Genomic DNA, 21,664 nt, shown 5'->3' with positions numbered 1-21,664 from the left:
GACATAAGACAGAATTTGCACTTTGAATATATATAGTTTCAGTGATCTTGCCTAGTCTTTTATATCTAAATCCTTTCATAGGAAAAATATATAAAGTTGTGCTAGAGACTATGACCCAGTTTTTCAAATTAGCATTCATGACGTTTGGTGGCTAAGTCTTAGCAGAACATATTGAAAATGTAGCTCTAATTGTTTACAAAGCTCTAATTGTTTACAACCCTTTCTACTCCTATGTTTTGTAATATCAGCATTAAGAAAGCCCCTAAGGATGCATTTATCTGAATTAAGAGGACCTGCAATCACACGGTTAGGTGACTGCCTTTCCTTTGCTATGAAGATTTACTGTCACAAAAACAAGTTTATATTTTGTTGCTGATTTAAATTATAAAATTAATGCATGTTCATTTTTTTAAGTGGTAACACAAAAAGATATAAAGAAGACAACAATTCATACATTGTCTCAGTTAAAAATCAGTTAATATTTTGGTAACTTTTAGATCCACTTACATCAAAACTATTGAAATTTAAATTTACATAAATTTTGCATACTGATTCTTTTCACTTGATATTATGCCCTAGTCCCCTTTTTCAATGTTATCACACAAGATGTAAAAACTTATTGTAGCAGTCAGGGCTTGATCAGAGGATAAAATAGGGAGGCATTTTATTATAAGGATATGATCTTATGCAATGGGGAAAAGTGAAACAGACTCTGTGAAGTTGTTCTGTGTCTGGTGCAAGAACTGAAGACAGCTGGGCAGGCCATCTAGAAGGAAGGAGAGCCACGAAGTAAAGGAGGAGCAGAGGAAGCTAGAGCCCGCCAGGGCGAGCTGGGACCAGTAAGGCAGGACTGGAGTACCGCTGCGGTGAACGTGGGCGTGCGGACAGCTCTTTGAGAAACTGGTTTTATTGCCTTTGGGCGAATGCCTCGAGGTGGAACTGCTGGACACCTGGAGCAGGGCACAGTAGCCCTTGTTAGTAGTACTCTGTTTTATACTTAGAATTTGCTAAGAAAGTTGGTCTTGAGGGTTCTTACCACAAACAAACACACAATCATAACTGTGAGATGACGGATATGGTAATTAGCTTGATTGTGGCAATCATTTCACAGTGCATACATATATCAAAGCATCACACTGTATACCTCAAACATACACAATATTTGTCAAGTATACCTGAACCAAGCTGGAAAAAATTTTAAAATGTTGTCATTAGGCTTTAATCTGAATTTTTCTTTCTTGTATTTTTGAGCAAACAAAGGTGGATCTAAAGCAAGTTAGAGTACTCAAATTATCACTGGTAAAATTTTGATACATCAATTAAAAACAAATGCATAAAAATGATAAATCACTTCCCTTCCTCATTGAATAATTTTATAGTTGGTGGGCTCTAAGATTTAAGATAAACAGCTACAATTCCAAGCGTTTCCCTTCGTTTAGATTTGCTCCTACAGTTGAACCTTACTATGTTCTCCATCTCTGACAGTTAGATTCCAAGACCACTTATCTCTGTCACCCCAGCTGCCCCGAGATGGCAGCCAGGAGACAGTTGCACCTTGGCTAGGGTAAGTGGAACCGCAGCGGGAAGTGTAGGTTGTGCTTGAAGGTACCTACATCATTATAACTCACGCTTCCTCCAATTCTGGATCCTTATTTCTTAAGGAACAATTCTCACTGAATGCCTTGGCCATTAACCTTGAACAAACAGCTCAGCTTACTAAATGATTGAATAATACACTGAGATTCTTAATAGTATTCATTCATACTGTATGATTTTGTTGATTAAAATTAAGTGAAAAGTAACATGAGAAATATTGCTATTGGATTCTAGACTTTGAAATAATTATCTTTGTCACTTTTGTATTCGCCGATGTATTTGTGATTACATTTCTTTAAAAGTGTCTTTCTTTGAGAAAAGAGAGATTATAATTCACTAGACAGTTGTTTGCTCTTAGACTGAGGGGAAATCCACTTTTAGATTTATTTCATTTCACTGTGCAGGACACCCTGCTCCTGTCCCGTACCTCAGAGGAGCAGTATTCAGTTCTCCAAAGCTAAAGACTGGTCTGCAGTGTGTAAAAGGGCTGGGATGAAGGAGTCATGACAGCTGATGATTGTTGCTATTTCAGAGTCAAATACTTTCATCTCCAGATCCATATCTTATTTCCTTTTTTATCCCCAACACATAGAGCAATGCCAAGAACATAGAAGATAATCGATAACTTTTCAAATGAAAGAAAGGGCAACAGTGCGTGGTAGAAGAGAAGGCATTACATTAGAAAGAAGCCGACTGCTAATATTTCTGGGAATATGGGTCCGATATCTTATTCTTGAGCTGGCACTTTCTACGAGCTGGGAGACAGGAGATGGAGTGAGATGTCATTCACAGCACGCTGCATTACCCACCTGCCAGGCAAGAGTCAGAAACAGGAGGCTACTATGAACTCCTCGGTCCTTCCTGATGTGCGTAAATAGTGTCCTAGTCCCCCTGCTCTTCCTCCTCCCCTACAGCAAGCATTAGCTCCATTCCCTTGAAGTCCCTTCAAGCCTCCTTTAATTTCAGAGGTTCCTAGAGTTAGTGGTGTTAAGAACAGAGCCCCATACTCCTTTTCCTTTAAAATACTGCTTGTCTGCATTTATACTATAAACTGGAGGCAAGGAGATACCATGGCTCATTTGTGGAGACAAAAAGAAAAGGGGGATTGGACGTGAATCCACACATGTAATAGAACTACGAGGTCCTTTGGTCTGCTTCCATGTTAGTTCGCAGGATAGCAGGGGAAAATGATGGGGGTCCCATTTAGATATGTGATAAATTAAAATGAACGCAGCCCAGGCGCCGAGGCCCAGGCCTGGGGAGGCCACGCGGGCCTCCTGTCCCTGGTTGCCCTTCCCTTCGTGCATGAAGCCAGAGCCTGCAGAGCTGGAGCTGCGTTGTCTAAAGCCACAGGGGAAACGGTGGAATATTCACCATCGCCATTGCCAGAAAGAGCGATTTATGGCTTTGTTCTTTTCTGAAGCTCCCAATTTGGCTTCATACTGTATCTCAGGTAGGCTTTTATTCCTGAATCTTGGCTAAACTTCTTAGGCTTAACCTACTGGTCTCAGAAATATTGGGTGGTTGCATTGCCTGTGTACCTCCTCATTACTCTACTCTTCTCCGGAATAAACATGATGAGGACCTCTCCACTCAATTCCATTCATACAAAAAAAAAAAAAAAAGATAACTATGCTAAAAATCAACAGCAGAAGAAACACCGAGGAGAGGCTATCCCAGCGCTGAGATATTCCTGTTAGCGAAGTAAACCGAACGCTCTTTCTTGCAGCCAAAGAGCTTTACACCAAAACCGGAATTGTATGTGGACTAACACCAAACTTCTGTGATGAGCTTTTGACTTACTTTGAGTATCTTTCTGATTAATACCCAGCATTGAAATGTAAAAAAAAAAAAAAAAAAGTAAGTTGAACTTCTCTTACATTGTTCCATTAATATGATAAATGTTCTCAAACAGTAGTCATTAATAGATAGAATAAATAAAATACTGTATTCCCACGAAAGAAAAAAATTTAAGAAATAAAAATGAGTGCAGACGTTATTATTCTTAATTTTAAACCTATTTCCAAAGATGCATTGAATGTAGTGCTTTATTTAGATTCTGAGTCATTCCAAAAAGGGATCTGATTTTGATTGCGTATGTACATAAAATAGAACTGGTTATACAAAAATATAATGAAGGGTGAACCAGGAGAAGATTGGCAATAAAGTTTGAAAAATAAGGTGTAACCTCGAGTAAGGATAGTCACCAAGCAGAGAAGAGGGCCCCACAATAAGGTTTTCTATGAAACTGTTAAAATGGATCAATAAATTAGTTTTTCATCTTCCTGGTGGTTAGGACCTATAGCTCTATAAAATGAACGCATGTGGGTCACTGAGGAGACAGACATGTTGCTTTTTCTCGTACTAAAAGTTGTAAGGCATTTCCTCTGTGGCCTCTTATAAAGGAGAGACAGTATAATGCATTTAACATTTCCATGATGAATAGTAACTTTCAGATAACTGTTTCTCAATGACAGCCAGTGTCACAATGCCAAACCGTAGTTCAGTTAAGGCAATTCCATGAGAAACCAAAGAAAATTGGCCCCCAAACACCATTTTCCATATCTAGATTGATCCAAGAGTAAATTTAGTCTATAGTACAATGGCTTTTAACACTCAGTCTGATATTCCTCAAGGGTAGACAGATATCAGTGGGATACTACAGGGTCCAAAAATAGACTTACACTCATGCAGATCATTGATTTTTAACAAAAAAACTTAACAAAAGTGGAGGAATAAAGGTTCTTTTCAACAAGTGGATATCTATATGGAAAAAAAATGAACCTTAACCACTACCTTGGCACCATATACGAACATTAATTTGTGATGGTTGTAGACCTCAACTTAAAAGCTGAAAAAATAGGCTTCCAAAAGAAAATCTAGGAAAATATCTTTATAATCTGGTAATAGATCTAGGTTTTTTAGGTCATTTAAAGTAATTACTGATAGAGAAGGACTTATAATTGCTATTTTGATCATTGTTTTCTGTCTAGCTTTTGGCTTTTTTGTTCCTCTCTTACTTTGTGAATCTTTTTTTTTTTTTTTTTGTATTGACATGCTTTGATTCTGTTCTCATTTTCTTATTTGTATTTTTTGTAGGTGTTTTCTTTGCATTTACAATGAGGCTATATAAAACATAGTTATAATAATCTATTTTAAGTTGATAATAAATTCAATTGCACACAAAAAATAAATTCTTTTACTCCTCCCTCCCACTCTTTAAGTTATTGGTGTCACATATAATATCTTTTTGTATCGTGCATTCATTAATATATTGTTATTGACGTATTTTTAAAAGACTTAATTTTCTTAGAGCAGTTTTAGGTTCACAGCATGAGAAGGTACAGAGAGTTCCTGTGTATTCCCTTGTCCCACACACGCATTGCCTCCCTCACTATCAACATCCCCTACAGGAGTGGTACATTTGTTACCACAACTGATGAACCCACACTGACACATCATAATCACCCAAAGTCTATAGTTTCCATTAGGGGCCACTCCAGATGTCGTACATTCTGTGGGTATGGACAAATGTATAATGACATGTATCCATCATCATGGTGTCATATGGATATTTTCAGTGCCTTAAAAATTCTCTGTGCTCCACCTATTCATGCCTTCATCTACTCCCTGCACCCTCCAGTCCTTGGAAGCCCCTGATCTTTTCTTCATCTCCATAGTTTTGCCTTTTCAAGAATGTCATAGAATTGGAATTATACAGTATTCAGCCTTTTCAGATTGGCTTTATTCACTTAGTATCATGCCTTTAAGCTTCTTCCATGTCTTTTCAAGGCTTAATAGCTTTTTTTTAGTGCTGAGTAATATTCCATTGTCTAAATGTGGCACAGTATATTTATCCATTCACCTACTGAAGGGCATCTTGTGTGCTTCCAAGAATTGGCCATTATGATTAAAGCTGCTATAAACATCCTTGTCCAGGTTTTTGTGTAGACACAAGTTTTCAGTTCCTTTGGATAAATGCCAAGGAGCATGATTGCTGGATCATATGGTAAGAGTATGTTTAGTTTTATAAGAAACCACCAGACTCTCTTCAGAGTGGCTGTACCATTATGCACTCTCACCAGCAGTTAATGAGAGTTCCTATTGCTTCACATCCTCATCAGCGTTTGGTGCTGTCAATTCCAAATTTTGGCCATTATGATAGGTGTGTTGTGATATCACATTGCTGTTTTAATTTTTATTTCCCTGAGATTCTAGGGTCTTCTCAAACCTTTTCTGTGGGTATATTTTCTCTGAACTAATGGCATCCAAACTCAAAATTAGAAGTATTTGCTGGTTTCTTTTTTTCAGGAGCTTTTACTCTCTTTGATCTCTTGTTCCCTCTGGTGTCTATCTACAGTACTGCAGGTTCTCTGGAGCTGCTGCAAGCCATCCAGCTCTCTTACAGCTTCAGCGCCCCCAGGCTTCTAGAGTATGCCGGGTTCCTTCAGTGGTCTGAGTTGGGTGAGACAGAAGCCAGTCCCTTAGACTGCCCCCTGGAAAGTGTGAACATTGGCTGTATGGTCAAGTCCTCTCTTTCTCTCCCTAGGAGGAAGCTGGGAGCTGGACATTTTCTCCTGGTGGTGTGAAGCTGAGCTGGGGAAAAGGACTCAGGTGAGTGAACGCGATGAACCTTCCTATTGGCTTTGATGAGGCTGGTATGCTCACCTGGGGTACAGAAACCTCTAAACTTGCTTCCGGATTTCTCATAAAGAGCATTGGTCCGTGTATCATTGTTGAGACGGTGTCTCTGTGAGGAGAAGGATGACCCTCCTCTAGTCAGGAATGCTGCGTGCTCCCGGGCACTGGAGCCCTATGGAAGGGGGAGGGGTTATTATCTGGCCGTTATAGTCATGGTGAACAGTTAGTAGATCCCACTTCATCAATGTGTACTCGTTTTATCTAGATCCTACTCACATCTGTGAATGAGATTAGAGAAACTAGAAGAGCTGGAAGTGTTGATTAACCATTGTGGCTTCATCTCAATGTAGAAGGATAGGTTTTGGAAGTGAGGGCCAGTTCATTTCTCTTGGGAAATCAACTTACATTTTTTTCTACTCACTAGATGTGATTAGTCCCTGATGAGGCCAAAGTGAATAGCTTTCCTCTATACTTACTTTATTCTATTTTTCAAACTACCGTAAGAGATCGTTTAAGGCTTGTTTTTTATGTGTATAAGAAAATAATGCATCCCTATAGGATAATTTAAGGGGATAATATGTACTCTAAATTTTAACCTTTAAAAAGTTAGACTGGTTAATAAGTGCCTGCTTCTCTCTTTTCAGTCCTCAGACCTATTAAAAACTCAGTCAGTAAATGGTTTCATGACAAGCACAAACTGGGGAAATAACATTTCCAGTGAGACCCTGAAGGACATGGCAGACTGGCAAATGAAATATGTAGGTCAAGTAATATTTGCTTGTTTTCAGAAAATTTTTCACTTAACATATCTGCATTACAAACATGCACGTTTCAGCAACATTTGTAACACACCAGGGGAAAAAAATTAGAAAGCCAAAAATAATTTTAGTCTTTAGTTGTTTAAGAAAAACATAGCTACACATCTGAAAGTTAAACTAAAAAAAAAATTGCTTTGTCATATTGGTAAAAAAAAAATGGAATTTGAATGTCATTTATTTAGAATTTACCCACTAAATTATTTACAAAGAATTCTTGAATACTGTGTTTTTACACAACTTCTTTCGAAGTTGTGAAAGCAATTTGATAACTCTGTGATTCATATAAAAATAACTATAATAAAATTCCTTACGGAATTAGTACCATGGGAAAGACGTAATATATTACAGAAATTCAGAGGCTAGAGTAATCATTTCACTGGACAGGCTGTTAGCTCCTGAAGGAAGGAATCACGTGTATGTTATATTGTATAACTAGTGCATATTAGAGGAGTCCAGCAATAGCTGAATGCGTGAATAAGAAGGTACTTCTTTGATACGGTGGTTCAACTTAAGCTGTGTCATGACTTTCAGAGAAAGAAAGAGGAGGCACTTTGGGCAGCATGAGTAGTACTTTGAGCCACATTAGAGGAAACTATACAACATATTCTGGAAGCAATTAATTCAGTTTAAGTGCAAATTTTATGTGATTAGGTTGGCAGAGTAGTACATGAGAGCCACCTTGTAGAGGTTCTTTACCCGTTGTTCACTAGGAAATTGGGAGCTAGGGAGGTTTTTGAACAGGAGAGTAACAGGACTAAATGACCTTTGGAAAAAATTAATCTGATAGAAATGTATAGGATAGAATGGAGGTAAGAGAAACTCACTAGATAATTACACTGTTTGTGGTGAGCGTTAACAAGGGCCTAAACTTAAGTGGTGGTAATGAGAAAAGAAATGAAGATATATATGAAAACACATAACAGAGGTGGAATTGTTAAGACTTTGTAACCAACAGGCTGTAGAATAGTGACGTAAAAGAAGAGAGTATTTAATTTTTCAAACCTGATTAAGGTAGGACATTTTGCCCTGATCAGAAACACTGAATTCGGAAAGAGGGGCTAGTTTGAAGGGAGAAGGAAAGATGTCGCATTTCCAATGCCAACAGGACACTAAAGTGAGGAAGTACACAAAGTACTTGGAAAGACAAGTAGAATGGTAGGAGGGTATTAGCGATTCAGGTTTGGAAATCGCTTGTCAAGGTGTGATCGTCAGATCTTTAGAGAGTTAATGAAATATTAAAGAAGAGAGGAGACGTGGAGAAAAGGAAGCTAGCAAATACTTTGGAGAATAGGGCCGAGATCCAGGACCAGGCTCACTGTCATGAGGTTGCTGCAAGGTCTCAGAGTAGAGACACCCAGGCTCTGGGAGCAGCTTTACTTCTTTCCTCATTCAGCCTTTCATGACTCACTGGAACTAGTTTCCCCGAATGAGAAGGGTTTTTTTTGCATGAGTGTTTTGTTTGCTGGCTTGTTTGTTTATGATCCAGTTGTCTGGTTTGGTTCTGTTTCTTGTAATCCCTGCCAAAGTGTCTGAAGTCCAGGATGGTTCTTGCTGAATGACTTCCCCAACTTGGTCTCATCAATTACGAAAGGTTACCAGTAGCTCCTTCTAGCCCCTGCAATTTACTCACAGTTGCTACCTTATTAGTCCTTCATTTACATGGAAATATTTTGTGTGCTAACCTCTGGCACAGCTAAGTCTCTGTGCACAAGTTAAGTGTCCTCCGCAGATGACACAACTGTTACATGTTTATTTCCTCACGGTGGGGCCGCGCAAAGAAACAGGGACGCGCGTCAAGGATGTTTCTTGTTGAAACAGTTCTTACTCACGAGTGATTAGTCACTGCATTAGACTTTTCACTAGATTGTAAAGCATTACATATTTCTTCACATCTAAATGCTATGAAGTATCTTATTAAAAAGCAGTTTCTGTGGTGTTGGTTTCTTGTCTCAGTTCTATCCAATGTAAAAATAATATGTAACTCACAATGTGATAATCCAATATCATACAAAAATACATCTACAGTTATCTGTATATGAATAATTGTCTTAATAATTTTTAATCTAATAAGATAGTTCACATGGTATGTTTAATAACACTATCCTAAACATATTCCCTCTTGTCATGATTAGCTCATCAAGAAGGAGTTATGACTTACTTTTTTATTTAAAATTCACGTACCTGATAATTTATAGTAGTATTTTAATGACAGATGCAGCATTATCCAGACAAATAACGAAGAGGGTGTGAAATAGGCAGAGAATATTCAAATGCTAACCTGGAAAAGCCTTTAAAATTAAAATCAAAACTTTCCTCTGAATTTTGTATTAGTTGAATTAAAAGATAAGCAATATTGAGGTATACTAATCTCATTAAATGATAAATAAAAGTGTGACAACTACTGAGAGGGCTATCCTGGTGCCACCATCTTCATATAAATTACCTTTAATCATAATTTGACTGAAGATATAAAGGCCATTCATACGGCAGTTTTCACATAGCCATTCCTAATACTGACCCTTAAAGAAAGTAAAGGAAAAAAAGTTAAATTACAGTTGAACCAAGGCAGACGCATGTTCAGTAATGCAACCATCCCGGGCACATAGCTGTCTAGTATTTTGACCTTATGTTGGGGTAAGACTCGGAGAACTCCATTCTAGAAAAAAAGATTTTAACACTTTCTTCATCTATTCTTAGTTTTTTCTTTTATAATACATTATTTCAGACTATTTTCCCTCATCCTGTTTTTCAATATAGATTTTTTTTTCTAGCTACAAAGTAACCATCATCAGACTTATGACTGTTAGGGCATTCACACACGTAAATAAATTTTGCATATAGTATCGTGGCTGTGTTTATCCACTAATATAACAGGATCACTATACAGTGTAACAAAAGAAATTCCAATTGGGTTGAGACACACTTTGTGGTAGGAATTAGCAAGTAGTGCCATAAGCAACTAAATGGGGAGGGGAAATAAGCAATTTTTAAAACTTGAAAAAGAAAAACCTTCATTTAAATGTGTTTTGGTGTGGACTTGTGTGTCAATGGTACAAGTCTTCTACCTGGGAAGCTATTATATTTGTTTATATTTTAGAGTTTATGGGAAAGGGTAATCATGATACTAGTCACCCAAACTGAGGCTTTGGGGAATGATAAGGGGCCTTTATTAATTATGATGCTAGCAAAATAAATGTAAATTGGGATTGTCCTGGGCACATTGGACTCACACTGTGATCCCGAAAAAATGGTTCACTTTCAATTAATTAGCTATTTAAATAAAGCTTTTTGATGTCTATAGCTTCTCTCTGAGGTGTTTAATTTACAGATGATTTAATGAGAGCTCTGTTGCAAAACTTTGGGCAGAAAAGAGTATTCATATTTTCAGCTCCTTATTCCCAGAATGCTCTTTCTGCATTATTTTCATCCTTTGGTTCACAGTGAAATGATCATTTTCTTACATAAATCTCTTCTGCTCACTCAGTCTAATAGTCTAGTAGCTCCACAATTTGAGCTCCAAAAGTAAATACAAAGGAACGCTCTTCAGTAGAATGTAAACACACACATGCAGAGGAAATGACACATAGAGAAAACGCTACTTAGAAGCCATATAATGATTGATTCAGGCAATAATCATCAATGGATGCCAAAGCAATTTGATGAGAATTGGTTAGGGTACAAGATATTTACATAGTCTCAAAGATTCTCCCCACAAGGTACTTAGTAATACAAAGGGAAACAAATCAGAAGTTGAAACAATCTGGGCAAAATTTCTTTCACTATGTGGTCGAAGTTAATATCCAAAATGGAAAAAACTAATACTAGGTGCCCTATGATGTGACACATTGAGGAAGACACAGTATCACTTATGAAATATCTCTTTAAAAAAAGCATAGTCCAAATCTAATCATGATGGAACAGTTGAGAAACACAGACTGAGGGAGAGCTCTTTAAAAATGTCCATGTCATGAAAGAGAAAGAAAAGATAAGGAACTCCACAGTAAAGGAGACTAAATCCATAATGCAATTAAATGCAATTCATGATCCTGGGTTAAAGAAAAGAAATTCCTATGAAAGGTATTATTGAGACAGCTGATAAAATTTTCATATGGACTGTATGTTAGATTATAATGTATCAGTGGTAAATTTCCTGAATTTTGAAATTACAGTGTGACTAAGAGAATATCCTTTTTTCCTAGGAGATAAATGCTGAAGTACTTAGTGATGAAGGGTTATGACCTCTGGAACTTACTCTCAATGGCTCATAAGAAATTGGAATCACACTAGTAAGAATAATGTATTAATCTGCTCAAGCTACCATTACAAAATACTTTAGACTGAGGGGCTTAAACAATAGAAATTTATTTTCTCACAGTTCTGGAGAGTGGAAGTCTGAGGTCAGGTGACACTGTGATTGGAGTGATATGAGGACCCAGCTTACAGAGCTGCCTTCCCACTGTGCCCTCACATGGGACAGAGAGTGATCTGGTGTCTCTTCCTTCCTCTTCTTATAATCCCATCATGACAGCCTCACCCTTGAGACCTCATCTAAACCTAATTATTGCCCAAAGGCCCCCATCTCCAAATACCATCATGTTGGGAGTTAGGCATTTAACATATAAATTTTCAGGAGACACAATGCAATCTATAGGAAATAACTATAAGAATGTTTAAGTTTATATATGTTTAAATATATCTGGAAATATCTGCAGAATGTGTGTGTGTGTGCGTGTGTGTGTAGGGAGTGGGAGATAGAAAGGGAGCAGAAGGAGGAGGAAGAGGAGGAGGGGAAAGGGAAGAAAGGGGACAGGGAAAGAGGAAGAACAAAGGAGAGGAGGGGAGGGGAAAGGAGAGAAAAAGGGAGAGTAACGTATCAAAATATTAACAATGAGAGAGTGTAGGGGGAAGGGAATATGGGTGCTCATTGTAATGGTTTTGCAACTCTCCTGAATGGCTGAAGCTGATTTTTTTTTTTTTTTTTACAGTTTAATAAAAAATTGGGTAGGTGCCTATGAGCTTATTATTGCCTCTCATAGTGCCCTGTTCTTTCCTGAGGCACCTGCTACACTTTGCAGTTTATTTACTGGCTTGTTCATTTGTTTCTCATCCGTGGTCCGTATTTGGTTGTAATTTTATAACTATTATATGACTTTTTCTATATTCTTTCTTTGGTGCTAGTTAAATGTAAAGCCAGAAAAAAAAATGTGTCGAGGAGCAGTATTTGCTAATCACAGAGGAGACATGTGTATCTGTAACCCTATGATGGGAATGACAAGGAGAGTCTTATGACTCACTTGACTTCACAGATGATGGGAATGACAAGGAGAGTCTTATGACTCACTTGACTTCACAGATTGACAAAAAGAACTTCAACTGTTTCCAAGCAAGAAAGTCTCCATTAATTTGTTTTTCTGTGTTGGGGTGCAAACGTCAGTGGTGCTGTAATTATCTTTCTATCCCTTTTGGGTAGTTTCCTATGTTAACAGTGTATCTCAGTAATAAGCTGCTTTCTTTAGCTCTTTAATAAACTCTCTGTTGAAACATGAAATGGGATCACCGCCAGTGTTGGAAAGATCACGGAGTTTATGGATTCGTAAATCACCTTATAATGTCTGAGGCAGCTTTACTTTTTGAGGATTAAAATTTATATTAAATATTATATATGTGTGTATATGCTTGTGTGTGTGTGTGTGTGTGTGTGTGTTCTGCAATGTATCTTACGGGTCATTTACTTCAGTGGTTTCTAACACAGAGACCAGTGAACCCTAGTGAACTGTGGAATTAATGCAGGCTTTCCAAAAATACATCTCTGGCACACTGCCTAAGCACCAAATTAACATCTTTTTCACATATAGTCTTTTAGTAGTATAGAGATGCTCTTATGGTTGCAAAAATTCATTTTTGAAAGTGTTACATAATTCATGGCACCAATTTACCATGTATTTCTTAATAAATATTGAATTTCCAAGTATGATCCTAGAAGAGTCTAAATTTTTTTGAAATTTTAAAAGAAGTCCTTTCCATTTTGCCTTGGAGGAGGGACAAAATGAAGTGGGTTTAGAGTGGGGAATATATTTTAATATTAAGGAAATATGACAAACCGTTGATATCTGTTACAACGTTTGTTGTATGGAGTGCTGAATGATTAAACATGTTTTAAAATGGTTTAATAATTTTTTTAAATGTTCTTATGCTTGAAAACATGAGCACCCTTATCTTTCTACCCCAGAAGTTCTCAAAGTGCGGTCCAGGGTAACAGGGGCTACATGATCAAAACTCTTTTCATAGTGGTACAAGCCTTTGTATTTCATAGTAATACAAAACTTTACTTGCCTCTCATTCTTTTCTCTCATGAGTTTCCAGAAATTTCGTGGCATATGATTTCACAGCAAATGGAATGCAAAAGCAGACAAGGATCCAGCTATCTTCTGTAAAACCAGACATTAAAGAGACGTAAAAATATAAAACAGTGCCACTATTTCACTAATTTTTATCTTCGAAAATGTAGTTATTTTGACAATTATATTATTTCATTAACATATAATAAGTTTGTCATGATTTTAAATAAATGAATAAGCAAATGCTTTTAAATTTTCTCAGTTTTCATTTCTAATGAGTAAATATAGGTATATAGTACACATACCAAGTTCTTTGCGGCTCTCAGTACTTTTTAAAAATGTGAAGAGGACCTGAGACCAAAGAGATCTTTACTCACTATTTTAGTTTATACAAATATACTCTCTCTCACACTTCCAGAAGGAGGTTGACTAGCACCTTGTTGGTAATTCCAACTTGAAGAACTTAATTTTCAAAGTCTCAAAAATAAACGCTATAGTGTTGAATTTTGCATCTCAAAGTTCTGTATAATAGTTTATTTGGTAACGTGAGACAGTGAAAGCTTAATAAGCGGTGTTCTCCCTCTGTTTATTTCCAAAGAAGTAACTGTAAGCAATCAAAACTGGATTGGATGTTTTGCTAATGATTCAACATTCCCTTCACCCCACCAAATATACCTGTCTATAAGGAGGAAGTATTATATGGCTGGAGATTTCCTTCATTCTGACTTCATAGAGCCTTGAACATATCTTAGCCATCTGGCTAATAATAACTTAATACTAGATTTCATGGTCATATGACTTACTACTGATTCGATGTCCTTTTGACATCAATTTCCATTTACTCTGATGTTTATTGATGTCACATATGACTCCAGTTCGACCTAATGGCTAAGAATAGACTGGATCAAATGGGTTAGATTTGCCATTTGTATCCGTGAGGTGATGCTCAATATCCAAAATGACTGTTAATTTCAGTAAGAGAATAAACGTGCTGCTCCCCAGGAAGAAGCAAGGGGAAAGAGTTCCACTTTTCAGGAATCCGTTGTTTGTCTGCTGAACAACGAAATGATCCATCGTTGCTTAATTGTCCCTTTCTCTTCCTGTTATAGCTTAGTACCACTCCTTCCAGAATGTGACTAGGAAACGCAAGAAGATATGCAGATCTGATCCATTTCAGGACAAAGCAAGAATGCTAGTGGAGATACCCAAGTGGTAGCTCCTCATGTGGGAAAAGGGCACTCTTAAAGAGCATGTGAAAGCCATTACAGTAACTCAGTTTACCAACAGAGACACTACAGAGAAACAAAAGGAGGTCAAGGGCAGGCCCCACACAACACTTTCACTGAGGGTGCGGCAAATGGAGGGAGAATTGTATGTTTAACTCTCCCCCGCCCCGAACTGAAATTGGTCTCAGAGCATGAAAAGAGTGACAAATTGGAAAATTATCCCATGTGGCTCTTTCCCTAACGGTGCTTCTCTATCCATGAGTGAAGAAGTTGACATTCCATTTTACTATTAAAAAAAAAAAAAAAGCCACTCTTTTTGTCCTCCACATTTTGAATTTTTTTTTTTTAAGGGTCTACCTTTCACTCAGCAGTCAGTACCCATGCACGCTGGTTGTTCTCAAAGAGAATTTTCACTGTTTCACCTCCGCCCAACACTGTAGGAATGATAGTTTATTTCTATGTGGTTTCCAATTGGGGTTTTTCTCTCAGACATTGCCTTCAGCTCCCCCTCTTCATCACACTGGTGGGTCGGTGTCAGCACACACCAACACCACCCCTGCAAACGGCACCTGCTGTAGGTACTGGGGTCTCTGCTTATCTAGAATGAGAATTTGGGCAGATATGCTTAGGGGAGAAAAACAGGATGAAGAGATGCTGGAAAACTGCCTCATCAGAAACTGTGTACTCTGAAGAAGGTTGAGAGAGTCATGGTAGTTTTTTCTACTAAGCACAATATGGAAATATTAGAGATCCAGATAAAAGCTTTAAATTTAGATATTGCGGTGGAAATATGAGGGGCTTCCATTTTTCTTCCAATTTTATGAAGAGGGCTTGGAAGTATAGGAAAAACCATGTCAACCATGGTTGACATGTAGCAATTTTCTTGGAGGAAAAATCCAAAGAATAAAATGAAAAATCCATTTAAGGAAGTTTGGGAATTCTCTTCAGGCTGAGAAGTAGTCTCAGATTTCAGACCTCAATCTGTAGATTATTATTTTCCATGCGATCAGGTCACTTACTCTTTTCCAAGTCACTGGTGTCCAATAAGCAAAACTGAGCTTTAAAGTGTGTTTTTTTTTCAGACTATATAAGGATTCTTTGGATGATTGAGAGCACTTGTGCTGTTACTCCAATAAAGTTGCACAGTGGGCGACATTTGGAATAATTAGGTTTAGGTTGTTGTTACCATCCTGCAAATCTTCGGCTTCTCAAACTAAAACATGTCAAATTATGAAACTATGGTCACCCAACAGCCTCAATCAGAATTTTGTGCTTATACATATTCATTATGACAATTTTTAAATTTACAGTCTGAAGTCCTAATTACTGTAAATACCAATGTAGTTAACAGTTTCTGATCTTTGATGGGTGCAAAGACCCTTAACTGAGCCACAGGGACCTTTTCCCCCATGATAGATGGCTCTGCTCCTGTGCATAGGAAAACAGGTGCAGTAAACTATTGTGGTCAAAGAAAAGAGACTGACCTGACCATCCCCCATAGTTTGCAAGGCGTATTTAACTGTCATTGCTGTTGTTGTCACCCCTCCTTGTACATCATATAAATGATTATTATTTAACTGTTAATAAATTAATAGTGCATCCAAATATTAACAGAATTTCAGATTTTTTTTATTAATGTTTTAATTCAAATAAAATAATAATACTGTCTTACAGATAGAAGTAGGCTTAGAAATCTTCCATTTTTAACTAATCATTTTATAGACTAGTAAACTGAGGCCTGAATTTTAAAAATTATTAAATATTACTATTACTAAGTAATTATTATTATTGTTATAAGGAAATGTTAAAAAGCAAATTAATAATAAAAGTAGAATGTAAATTCTTATTCTGGAACTTTTTACTGATTATCTTTCCACTACAGCACACTGATTACTGTTTTTTTTTTTTAATGGAGATATTTATCAGCCTCAAGTTCCCCATAATTATTGATTTAGGAACAAAGACTTAATTTAACCATTAAAGTCTATGAAATTTTAGCCAAGCATTTTAACAGTATCTCAGTTTTACTACTTAAAAAATATAATCTATTACTTTGAAGATAGTAAAGCGCAGACATTATAAATGATCCCTCATGTTCATGACAATACCAGTAACTCCTTAAAAAAAAGTACATATGTAGGTATGCGTATGTTTATCTTTCAGGAATGTCATCCTTGCATAAAGATAGAGTTCTAAAATTTGGTATACTTTAAAACTATTCAGAGTGGTGCTCATTAAAAGAAATTTTATACGTGGAATGTTGCATATTTAAGTGGGTTGATGAAACAGCTAGAAAGACAAGGAAGGGGGTTTGTTCCATTTTGTTTCCTTTCAAGGGCAGAGTGGAAAGTGAGGTGTGAAGTTCAGAGCTATGTTTCTTGGTTCCATTTTGAAATCACAAGTTGATGTAATTTTCACGGTGTGTATGATTCCCATCATTTAGAGTATTTCAGGAGGTGTTTCCTCCTGTCTGCGTCTGTTAACATGTTCACACAGCCTGCCATCCGGGAAGGAATTTTCCCTGGCAGCCATGACCTAATTTCAAGGTTCTGGCAGACAAACGCAGGCAACTGACAGCCCAGGTTTTCCTATTTAGCATATTAATCATCCACATTTAGCATGCAGCCATGATAAAAGGAAGCCTGTGAAGGGTTTGCCAGCCTTTCTGAAATCAGGCTGATCACACCTCTGTAGACCTCAGATTTTCTGTGCATAATTTCTTTTTTGTAAACATCTCTAAGCTTCCAAAGTTTCTGCCTGGTGTTTGGCTTGAACATATGCTCTGTGTAATGGAAAGTGATTGGACTCCAAAAGAAGATGCCAGAGTTATTTACTAGCATGTTGCATAAGCAGGACTCTTTGTTAATGACCTTTTGTTTTTTTAACCTTTTAATTTTTTTTCATACTTGTTCCTGTAATCCAGGAGAAAGCATTTCTTTCTTCTAAGAGCAGAAGTAATGCTTATGGAGAGCCAAATGAACCATTGCCCTATTTTCTGATCGTATGCATTCTTAGTGACAGAAAAAGAGACACCTTATTAAATTAGCATTCAAAAGCTTATGACTTACATTGGGGAAAAATGTCAACTTTTGAAAATGGTATAGAATCTATTGGGATTTCCTGGAATATTTTCCTATTTTATTTCTTAGTAAATACTGTTAAATGTTTACTTTTTTTTGCATTTACAGACTCCAGGAAATGAAACAGACTATTTTTTCTACAAGAAACTATTATTGGGCTTATTTTACTGACTTCTAACTTGCTTTGTTTGTTTTGATGGCGTGATTCGTGGCCAAAACGCCTTTTTCTCCTTTCAAGGAGTCTTAGGCTACCAGTGCTCTCCAAAAGGAAGTTTAATAATCAACATATCAGCATTTTTAACTATCAAGTTGAAGATTTCATTTCTCTTTGAGAGTTTAGGTAAAGGTCAGTGATAAAACTGATGGAAAAGCAAAAGACAGTTCTGAGAAGTTGTGTGTTTTTTTCTTTTCTATGTCTTGGGTTCACTTTTGGCTGTGCATTTTTTTCTCCTAAAGGCATTTACAGAGGGAAATAAGCAGGACTCACCAAACAGGGCTGATCTGAAGAGAGAGGCAGTTGATTAGAAAGAAGGCAGAAGAATCATCTGCCTTTTAGTCCAGACACTAAAAATTACCTGAAGATAAGAAAAGATAAGAGATTGAACACGTGCAAGAATGGCTTTCTTAAAGACCGCAGCTTAAGTTTGTGATTTTCATTTTCCTGTCCCCTAGGACAGCCATATTTTACCATGTTATACATAAATAAAAATGACTTCCAGGCTTATTTGATTACAGACTGAATTACTCTGTCACAGGATGACAAGCAATGACAAATAGGTTCCCTGTAGTGAAAAGTCTGGCAGACCCTGGATTCTCAGTAAGACGGTGAGAGGAAACCAGGCTGACTTCCCTTTCATTCATACTGTTTTACATGTGGGCTAGAGTACTGTCAATCTCTATTATATCATTAGGTCACCTGGAAGGTCTTATGTTTGGCAGGGCAATGTTATGTTTCAGGGTAATTTTTCTGACTAGCAACCCAAAGCTAATGCAGCAGAATTTGAAAGGCCAATTAAATTACAGGAAAGGCTTGCATAACATAAATGTGTTTTGCCCTCTTGTCAAGATGGGAAAAGACATTCGTATTCTAATAAGAGCAATGACAGAATTCCATTTTCAGTCTATAGACCTTTTAATAGGGGCTGTACAAATCATCGAAATGATGGGGTTGGCTTCTTTATTAGTTTTTATAAAACTTGGCAGTCTCTCTGCACATTACGAATACTCTTAACACCACATTGATTGTATGCATTGGCTAAATTGCCTGGGCACTCTTTCTAAATACAGCTTATTCCTGGAGGTACCGAAGACAGGAACCGCAAGTCCATGTAGTTCATCGAGGTAAAGGACTGTCTTATTCATAGTTGTGGTCTCCTGTTCGCCTCGTGAAAGAGTCAATAGCTCTCTGAATTAGTGAATATATAAAGCTGTGAGTTAATAAAGACATTTCCCCAGAGGAAGATAAGAGACCTGAATTCTTCCTGTGCACATCAACTGACACCATTAAGTAGTTAAACTTGAATAGCTTGAAAGTGTGGGGATCCAGGAAGAAGAAAGGGCATTTTTTACTTACATAGGGCATGCCATTATGTAGTATTTTCAGTGTAGACTCAAAAAAGAGGAAAATGTAAATCTGCCTCCTTCTTCACCATATGCCCTAAGGAAAAAAATAATCACAGATGTCGAAGAGAACACAGGCTGGAAGGAGTAGATTAGCTAGCTTTTAGGACCAGAGTTCTTGCCATTTATAGATCAACAATAAATCAAAATACAACATTTAATGAGCATATTAGAGAGGAAGAAAGCTATTGTAAGATGCATGTTTAAAGTAAACTTTACCTATAAGTACTTGTGTCATAGACCTTAGATCTGCTCTTACCCTTGGGCTTTTAAACACATTATTTCTCCACCCTTTCTACTGTCCTAATTTGTTCTTTAGAACTCATGTCCGTCATCACCTCCTGAATCCTCCCTGGTTTCCTGGAGGTCTCTTCTCACATCCTCTAGCAGCATATTACACATGACTCTCTTTCTTTTATATTCTTTTACTCCATCTTTCATAAGCTTTTTGTAGTGCAATGCTTCCCAATTTATTTTTATTTTTATTTTTTATTGAAATGTAGTCAGTTTACAATGTTGTGTCAGTTTCTGGTGTACAGCATAATGTTTCAGTCATACATACATTCATTTTCATATTCTTTCTCATTATAGGTTACTATAAGATATTGAATATGTGAAGGAAAAGCCCAGATGGGCTAACGAGCTAAGTCACAAATCTAAGTGTGATAAGTGTCGGTTTACTGATACAAGTTCTGCCGGGCTAACTCGTAAATCTGAAGTTTAGTGTCAGTTTACTGGGCTAACAAGCTAACTCGTAAATCCAAGCTCAACAAGTGTCAGTAACGTGATCTGTTCCGAATTGATAAGCTTCAGTGTACTGATTCCTTGCTTTTTGTTGTTTGAACCTTATTGGCTAATAGCCCCATACTTGTAATTAACCCTATAAAACCTCATGCGCACGTCTTGGAGGTGCTCAGAGCTTCGGAGCAGAAGCCCCTCTGAGCCCGCCGGCGTAATAAATCTGAGTACTCCAACCCTCCGAGTTGTGCTTGTTTCTTGGCTGGCCTGTCATTTCCGTAACAAATATAGTTCCCTGTGCTACACAGTAGAAACTTGTTGTTTATCTATTTTATATACAGTAGTTAGAATCTGCAAATCAGGAACTCCCAATATATCTTTTCTGACCCCCTTCCCCTCCGGTAACCATCAGTTTGTTTTCTGTGTCTGTGAGTCTGTTTCTCTTTTGTAAATAAATTCATTTGTCTTTTTTCTTGATTAGGATGAAAATTTATTTTCATCTACTTTATTGCTGGAAATTCACCCATCCTATTAGTGTCATGTAACTTTAGCTTTTCACCCATAAAGGATAATTCTTTGAGTTTTTAACTCAAAGTTGGAGATCCCTTGGTGGGGTCTTGGTTCCAATTATTGTTTCCCTAACACATAAGGTGCTAATAAGCACTGCTCAGCTTTTCAGCTACTTGGATTTTGGCCCCATATGTCCTCATCTGTTCATGCTGCTGTAACATAATACCATAGACTGGGTGGCTTATAAAAAGCAGATATTTATTTTTCATAGTTCTGGAAACTTAAGTTCGAGATCAGGTTGCCCACATGTTTGGGTTTGGGACCCTCTTGCAGTCTGTAGACTGCCAACTTCTTGCTGCGTTCTCACTTGGTAGAAGGTTAGGGAGTTCTTTTTTATGAAGTCACTAATCCCTTTCATGAGGGTTCTGCTCTCGGCAATCTAATTACCTCCCAAAGGCACACCTCCTAATACCATCACCTTGGGATTCGGATTCCAACATATGAGTTTTGGGGGAACACATTCAGATCATAGGTCCATACTCTCCTGAAAGTAGCATTATCAAGAATAACCTGCATGTTTCTAAACCTAACGTTCATGTTGTTATTTGACTTATCAGTAGCATTTGCCATAACTGAAAACTGTAATTTATCATCTAAACTTAGATACATTTAAGAGTAATATGTGGACACTGCCTTGCTCCTCTGCCCTTATCTCCGTCATTCTCTTCTCTTTTTTGTGCATTGGCCGCATATGTTTTATGTGTCACAGCCATGCTCCTATCGTAGGGCTTTTACTCTGCCTGGAATGCTTCCTCTTAGCTGATCTGCAGAGCTATCTCCCTCATCTCTTTCCAGTCTTTGTTCACCTTGTGGCCACTCTAGCAGAAACTGGCATCTGGATCCCATTTCTAGCACTCTCCATCCTCCTAACTTGCTCTATATTTTCTTTTCCCCACAGCACTTATATCTTCTAATATGCTGCTCTAATGCCGAGTACTCAAGCTCACAAGAGCAGAGACCCTTACCTGTTTATCTACTGATGGATCCTAAATGCTTTGAAGAATATCTGGCACAAAATAGTTTTCAACAAACATTTG

At 37.4% G+C, this 21,664-nt stretch overlaps 1 long non-coding RNA gene across 2 annotated transcripts in view; it reads left to right on the top strand.

Annotated features, from left to right (window-relative positions):
• LOC135321731 (uncharacterized) overlaps nucleotides 1–21,664 on the top strand; it is a 192,103-nt gene that overhangs the window by 112,237 nt on the left and 58,202 nt on the right. For both annotated transcript variants that reach the window (XR_010381768.1, XR_010381767.1), the window contains exon 2: nucleotides 6,146–6,210. This is a non-coding gene — a long non-coding RNA (uncharacterized LOC135321731). The remainder of the gene's footprint in view (nucleotides 1–6,145; nucleotides 6,211–21,664) is intronic.

The sequence above is a fragment of the Camelus dromedarius genome, chromosome 7 (genome assembly GCF_036321535.1).
Source record: "Camelus dromedarius isolate mCamDro1 chromosome 7, mCamDro1.pat, whole genome shotgun sequence".
Lineage (NCBI taxonomy): Eukaryota > Metazoa > Chordata > Mammalia > Artiodactyla > Camelidae > Camelus > Camelus dromedarius.
The sequence above is the reverse complement of the archived record's forward strand: the minus strand, read 5'-3'. Positions and strand labels throughout refer to the sequence as shown.